Below are 8,285 nucleotides of genomic sequence, written 5' to 3'. Positions count from 1 at the left end.
CCCGGAAATATTAAATCAAACGCCCTTCAACAAACACACCACCCCGAACCACATAAAACAAATACCCTCTGCCACGTCCTGACCAAACTACAATAACAATTAACCCTTATACTGGCCAGGACGTGACAAAAACGAAATGGAACAAAACGCAACAGCTCTGTCAGGTGAACACACCAAACAGAAAACAACTACCCACACCAACCCTGTGGGAAAAGGCTACCTAAGTATGGTTCCCAATCAGAGACAACGATAGACAGCTGTCCCTGATTGAGAACCATACCCGGCCAAAACAAAGAAATACCAAAACATAGAAAAAGGAACATAGAATGCCCACCCTAGTCACACCCTGGCCTAACCAAAATAGAGAACAAAACCCTCTCTATGGCCAGGGCGTGACAGTGACCATGTACCGGTCAATAAAATATTCATGACAAGTAAACAGATGATTGGCCAGCTCAGCTAATGAGCCACTGAGTGGCTTGGCCAAAAACATGATATGATCCTCTATGAGGAAATGGCAAGCATTTTTTAAACAGAGTTTGAGGAAGGGTTTTTAAAGTGTTTTTTCTCTAGTTTATGCTTTTGGCCAGTTGTTGACAAGTCAATAACATTATTTGGTTATGGGTTAACAGATTATGAGCTTTTTAATGTGAGATTTTCACTGGACAGTTACTTTCAGTTCAATTGTATATGGTGGCAATATAAAAGTTGGCAGGAGTTCATTTTGTACTGTAGACATAAGGATGTCCATGTCCTTCTCCAGGGCAGTAAAGCTGATACAAAGATAAGATAAGGTCCAAGACTGAGGGGTTGTTGGCAGTAGCAAGGTTAGATTTTATCTGTGTGATGGTGGGATTTGGAAAGACAGACTAGAATAATAATTTGGTGGGTGCTTATAGTTGTCCTATTTCACAGATGTACAATTGTATATTGTTCACGTTTAAATAAAATAATGATGAGCACGCAACCCGCTGCGCCTTGGTCTCTACATTACGACACCTGTGACAAGGGTCAAGGCCAGGGTCGGCCATTATCAACAGCGACCCTGTAGCAATTAGGGTTAAGTGCCTTACTCAAGGCCACATCGACAGATTTTTCACCTTGTCACCTTGTCGGCTCAGGGATGCAAACTAGTGACCTTTCAGTGACTGGCCTAACACTCTAACCGCTAGGCTACCTGCTCTACCCAAACCACAATAACCAAGGAATTCCATCTACCCTGTTTAAAGCATAGCACTGACAATATTTTGAAGTTTTTCCAAAGTTATTTTGCAATAATAATTATTGCTATGTAGCTATGGTTTGTATAGCGTTACGAACATTGGTGGTATTACGTAACATCATTGTGTTCATTGGCTTTGCCAAGAATATTGTCTGATTGAAGATCCAGGTTCGACTTTGCCTGGCTACGCCAATCTCATCCCCAACATGCCATGTGTGTTTTGGTAAAATGACGCCCATTAAGGGGGATTTCCCTGAGACGCCCCTACTTCTCCCCAACCACCCAGCCTTGGAGGTGTCTCTAGGATCAGGACAGCTATTTTTTGTCTGTTCGCTGCTTACGTAAGGTCTCCTGTCTCACACTGATTCTCCCCATAGGAGAGGACAAATACATGCAGATGCAAATGAGCTGCCAAGGCCTGGAGCCAGAATAAGATGCTCTCTCTGGTCCCATTGTCTGCACACAACCATGCCAGGAAACAAATGTGTATATGATACAGTTATCCTCCCGAGCAGGGTTCAGCAACTTCCTAACACATTCATAACCCATATGTAACTGATGTGAAATGGTTAGCTAGTTAGTGGTGGTGCGCGCTAATAGTGTTTCAATCGGTGACGTCACTCGCTCTGAGACCTTAAAGTAGTTGTTCCCCTTGCTCTGCTTTTCTGGAGCGATGGGTAACGATGCTTCAAGGGTGGCTGTTGTCGATGTGTGCAGAGGGTCCCTGGTTCGAGCCCAGGTAGGGACGAGGAGAGGGACGGAAGCTAAACTGTTACACATACATACAGCATGTATAAGCAGTACATAAGCATTTGATATTTTATTTGTGTTTAGGAGTGCAAATATACTCTTACATAATAGTATGTTTTCTGAACTTCGACAGGTTCAGTGCATCAGTCTGCAGAGCTATTTGCTAAGGGCGCATGTGTGTCTGTGTGTGTATACATTCTTGCTTGTGTGTGTGTGTGTGTGTGTGTGTGTGTGTGTGTGTGTGTGTGTGTGTGTGTGTGTGTGTGTGTGTGTGTGTGTGTGTGTGTGTGTGTGTGTGTGTGTGTGTGTGTGTGTGTGTGTTGCGTGCATATATACATACCGTTGAATGACCCTGTCTAGACAAATAGATTCATTATGGTCAAGGTGACTCCAGGATTGGACATTGTCCTGCCAGGTGAAATGTGATGGTTTCATAGGCTTTAGTTTAAACCCATTGCCAGTCTGACTGAGCTTATGACACATTATGTCCCTGTATTACCACCACAGTCACCAGTATCAACTTGTGTCATCATAGCCCATTAAGAGGATACTACAATCAGCAATCAGCACAATTGAGTTGACCAGTAGTGGAAAATAGGTTATAATACAAATTGAATGAGAAACGTAGCCTATCGGTCCACAATGACCTAAGACGTGAATCTGTGGTTGTCCATCATGTAATCCTCTTGTTTTTGCTTGTCATGATATACTCTTTCATCTAGATCTGCATATAGGCTGCGTTTACACAGGCAGCCCAATTCTGATATGTTTTTTCCACTATTTGGTCTTTTGACCAATCACATTAGATCTTTTCACATCAGATATTTTTCAGAGCTGATCTGATAGGTCAAAAGACCAATTGGTGATAAATGGATCAGAATTAAGCTGCCTGTGTAAACACAGCCTTACACAGGCAGACCAACTGATATTTTTGTCACAAATTGGTATTTTGACCAATTAGATTAGATCTTTTGCCCATAATTGGGCAAAAGATCAGAATTGGTCTGCATGTGTAAACGCAGGCTAACAATCTTCAATTGAGAACTTGGGTTGATCATCATTAGGAGCACAACATATTTTACTGGGCGAGTTGCCAGGGTTTCGCCTAGAATTTTCCATAGTTCAACAAATTAGGGAAGAAGCAATCTCTCGTGGACAGACTACGTGACATAACTGATATCTTAACATTTTACATTTTATATTTTAGTCATTTAGCAGATACTCTTATCCAGAGCGACTTACAGTAGTGAATACATACATTTCATTTTCATTTCATGCATTTTTTTGTTGTTGTTGTACTGCTTCTTAACATTTGTCAAAAGGAAGGATGGGATGAGTAACGAGCAACAGTAGTTCCAGTGCTTTGGTTTTCGGTCACTAGTTATTTGGACGTATCAGGTTTGGGTGGTGCTTAATTTGGGGGTGGGGATTTCAAGAAATCATTCAATCAATCAAATGTATTTATAAAGCAATACTTACATCAGCTGATGTCACAAAGTGCTGTACAGAAACCCAGCCTAAAACCCCAAACAGCAAGCAATGCAGGTGTAGAAGCACGGTGGCTAGGAAAAACTCCCTAGAAAGTCCAGAACCGAGGAAGAAACCTAGAGAGGAACCATGCTATGAGGGGTGGCCAGTCCTCTTCTGGCTGTGCCGGGTGGAGATTATAACAGAACATGGCCGAGATGTTCAAATGTTCATAGATGACCAGAGGGTCTAATAATAATAATCACAGGGGTTGTCGAGGGTGCAACAGGTCAGCACCTCAGGAGTAAATGTCAGTTGGCTTTTCATAGCCGATCATTCAGAGTATCTGAAAACAGCAGGTCTGTGACAGGTAACACGTCCGGTGAACAGGTCAGGGTTCCATAGCCGATGGCAGAACAATTGAAACTGGAGCAGCAGCACGGCCAGGTGGACTAGGGACAGCAAGGAGTCATCAGGGCAGGTAGTCCAGAGAGAGAGAGAGAGAGAACTTAAATTCACACAGGAGAAATACTCGAGATATAACAGACTGACCCTAGCCCCCCGACACATAATCTACTGGAGGCTGAGACAGGAGGGGTCGGGAAACACTGTGGCCCCATCTGACAATACCCCCGGACCGGGCCAAACAGGCAGGATATAACCCCACCCACTTTACCAAAGCACAGCCCCCACACCACTAGAGGGATATCTTCAACCACCAACTTACCATCCCGAGACAAGGCCGAGTATAGCCCACAAAGATCTCCGCCACGGAACAACCCAAGGGGGGGCGCCAATCCGGACAGGAAGATCACGTCAGTGACTCAACCCACTCAAGTGACGCACCCGTCCTAGGGACGGCATGGAAGAGCACCAGTAAGCCAGTGACTCTGCCCCTGTAATAGGGTTAGAGGCAGAGAATCCCAGTGGAGAGAGGGGAACCGGCCAGGCAGAGACAGCAAGGGCGTTTCATTGCTCCAGTGCCTTTCCGTTCACCTTCACACTCCTGGGCCAGACTACACTCAATCATAGGACCTACTGAAGAGATGAGTCTTCAATAAAGACTTAAAGGTTGAGACCGAGTCTGCGTCTCTCACATGGGTAGGCAGACCATTCCATAAAAATGGAGCTCTATAGGAGAAAGCCCTGCTTCCAGCTGTTTGCTTAGAAATTCTAGAGACAGTAAGGAGGCCTGCGTCTTGTGACCGTAGCGTACATGTAGGTATGTACGGCAGGACCAACTCGGAAAGATAGGTAGGAGCAAGCCCATGTAATACTTTGTAGGTTAGCAGTAAAACCTTGAAATCAGCCCTTGCCTTAACAGGAAGCCAGTGTAGAGAGGCTAGCACTGGAGTAATATAACCACATTTTCTGGTTCTAGTCAAGATTCTAGCAGCCGTGTTTTGCACTAACTGAAGTTTATTTAGTGCTTTATCCGGGTAGCCGAAAAGTAGAGCATTGCAGTAGTCTAACCTAGAAGTGACAAAAGCATGGATTAATTTTTCTGCATCAGTTTTGGACAGAAAGCTTCTGATTTTTGTAATGTTACTTAGATGGACAAAAAGCTGTCCTTGAAACAGTCTTGATATGTTCGTCAAAAGTGAGAGGAGGGTCCAGAGTAACACAGAGGTCCCTCACAGTTTTATTTGAGACGACTGTACAACCATCAAGATGAATTGTCAGATTCAACAGAAGATCTCTTTGTTTCTTGGGACCTAGAACAAGCATCTCTGTTTTGTCCAAGTTTAAAAGTAGAACATTTGCAGCCATCCACTTCCTTATGTCTGAAACACAGGCTTCTAGGGAGGGCAATTTTGGGGCTTCACCATGTTTCATCGAAATGTACACCTGTGTGTCATCCGCATAGCAGTGAAAGTTAACATTATGTTTCCGAATGACATCACCAAGAGGTAAAATATATAGTGAAAACAATAGCGGTCCTAAAACGGAGCTTTGAGGAACACCGAAATTTACAGTTGATTTGTCAGAGGACAAACCATCCACAAAGACAAACTGATATCTTTCCGACAGATAAGATCTAAACCAGGCCAGAACTTGTCCATGTAGACCAATCAAAGGGCATCTGACACAATTACACAAGATTTTGTTCTGCGTTTCTGAGATTAGGGATGAAGAAAAATACTTTTGTCAGATTTCTGCACATCTAATATTAATTCAAATAAAGCATAGTATGAAATTCCATGAAGATGAAACAAATGTCCTCCCCAAAAAACTATTTTAGAGAGCTTAGAGAGAAGCTTAGAGAGAGTGAGCTGGGTAGAGAACACATTGTGACAACACAATCGTCCTTGAGAGTAGAGTTGGGTTATCCCACGGCTCATCCAAAATCATACACAACGCACAACGAACAAGGCATGCACACACACACACACGTACGTAAATACGGACACACACACACAGCATCTGTTGGGTTTTCATCAGGATAATCAGCTGTCTGTATTCCCCTCCATAGACCACATCTGGCACAGTACTAAAGCCGACCTCAACCTACAGGGAGAAATAATTAAAGGTATGTTAATGACAGTAATAACCATATCAGTGTACTCCTTTCATATCCCAGCAAAGCAAACTGTCTAATTCAAAGTCTCTAGATGATACGTCCTGATCGATATAAATCCCCTGCAATACCTACCCCTGCCACTAGCTGTTTAGCATTCTTTATAACTAATGATTTACTAAATACTTTACACAAGTTTTTGCTGAACCCATACCTTTCTACTCAATAATCAAACATCTTAACATTTGAAAATGTGTCTGTACCTTGGAATGCTGTAGATTTGTACACTTCCTTAGTATCCCTCATGTAAAAGTGTGTCAAATAACGTTACGTAAGCTAATGTTACTCATTGACTGGTTTTACCTTGAACTCAGGGCATCAACACTATCTAGTCAAAAAATAGTTGTGTGCTGTGTGCACACCTCTCTCTCTCATGCAAAGTCCATGCTATGTGTGGATGGGAGCCGGATGTGTCTGAAGACATGGAAGTGTTAGCAGAATGAAAGGTCAAGGGTCACAGACAACAGCTGAGTAGGATGATAGTGGCATATGGTGACGGACACTAGACATTTAACCAGAGATGCCCCCACCAACCCACCTTTGGCCACCTGAATTAATGTGGTTTTGCCCCATTTCACAAATAACAACAATGAATAATCCTATGCTGTAATAAACAACCTATTAGTGATATTGCTTAAACTGATATGAAATAAGTTAGAGATATTTACTTAATATTTGTTAGTGAATATTGTAGTAAGGTCATTTCCGATTTGATAAACAAATTGACTTTCACTATGAACGTGACTTCAAAACGTGACTTCAAAGGAAACCCTGTAATTATTTGCATGCACCCATGTCACATCGGACCTTTGCATCCCACGAGGATGTGGGAGACATCTCCATGTGACTCGGCCTGTTTTTCTTCTCCAGGAATCCCAAAGAATATACCCCACACTATCTCCCACCTCAAAATCAACCAATGAAAAGTTTCCACACACTAGGTTGAGTGACACTCTCTCTTAACTCTATCTATCGTCGCCAGCTTTGATTAACTCTAAACTCCCCACCAGACTGCACCTACCAGACCTGTTTATGGATCACACATACCAAAGGAAGTACAGAATGGTAAATGTTATTTTCTTCATCATATTTCACACATCAGACAATATTTCCAGTAAAATGGATTGGTTTAGCATAAGCACAACTTTGATCCAGGGATGACTGTGAATACACACATTTCGATGTGTTTCCCATAAATGATGAAACAAAAATTGAATTGTTACATACATTCAATATGTTTGTTTAAAACAAACAAACTAGCAGTTACAAAGGCTTTATGTGAATCTGAGAGGAATACACAGACACAGAGAGTCATACACTGCAGGTTAGCAGGGTATTATAGTATTCATTCTTGCTTTTCATTAAATACACTGTTTTGTTCATACGTTCAGAGGGGGCCAATATCAGAACAACTTACAAGTCAGGTCACATGCTGTGTGCTCAGTGAATACAAGAGGCTAAATTGGATTTGAATTGGAAACCGGGTATGTTAAAATACCACTCAGGGGTTGACAATCTGTGGAACAATTGCTTTGAATATGTTTCCTCAGGTCAGGCATCCCATTTCAAAAGAGCAGTGAGATCCCCTCACTTATTTCAGTTATTCCTCCTGTGCCTCGGCGGATTTATTAGTTGGGGTTATTCCTGTTTGATCACAATGAAGGAAAATTAAACTCTTCTCTATACGGATTTGTTCCGTTGTAATAAGGTGTGCACTTCTAATTTGATATATATAAAATTCAGCATCCATAACGTTTGTGTGAAATGTAATAGGTACTTTCTCTTATTTAGATGTTATGTCCCACGTCAAAAGATAATATTTTATAACACCATATAATCTTTACCAAGGCTTCCTTAAAGTTGCCTTATACAATATAACATGTATATACTTTGGATATACAGTGCCTTTAGAAAGTATTCACACCCCTTGACCTTTTCCACATTTTGTTGTGTTACAGCCTGAATTTAAAATTGATTAAATTGAGAGCTTGTGTCACTGGTCTACACACAATACCCCATAATGTCAATGTGGAATAGTGTTTTTGGACATTTTTACAAATTAATTAAAAATGAAAAGCTGAAATGTCTTGAGTCAATAAGTATTCAACCCCTATGTTATGGCATGCCTAAATATGTTCTGGAGTAAACATTTGCTTAACAAGTCACTATGTTGCATGGACTCACTCTGTGTGCAATAATAGTGTTTAACATGAGTTTTGAATGACTACCTCATCTTTGTACCCGACACATACAATTATCTGTAAGGTC

At 41.7% G+C, this 8,285-nt stretch overlaps 1 long non-coding RNA gene across 1 annotated transcript; it reads right to left on the bottom strand.

The window, feature by feature from the left end:
• Positions 1–3,153: 3,153 nt before the first annotated feature.
• LOC145860914 (uncharacterized) lies at positions 3,154–6,324 on the bottom strand. Its single transcript, XR_014380689.1, has 4 exons — positions 6,221–6,324; positions 5,837–5,947; positions 4,167–4,290; positions 3,154–3,891 (listed from the first exon to the last, which is right to left on the bottom strand). It is a non-coding gene; the product is annotated as an uncharacterized LOC145860914 (long non-coding RNA).
• Between the last annotated feature and the right edge of the window lie 1,961 nt (positions 6,325–8,285).

The sequence above is a fragment of the Salmo salar genome, chromosome 02, assembly GCF_965601325.2.
Source record: "Salmo salar chromosome 02, fSalSal1, whole genome shotgun sequence".
Taxonomy (NCBI): domain Eukaryota; kingdom Metazoa; phylum Chordata; class Actinopteri; order Salmoniformes; family Salmonidae; genus Salmo; species Salmo salar.
This window is presented reverse-complemented; position numbering and strand designations above follow the sequence as displayed.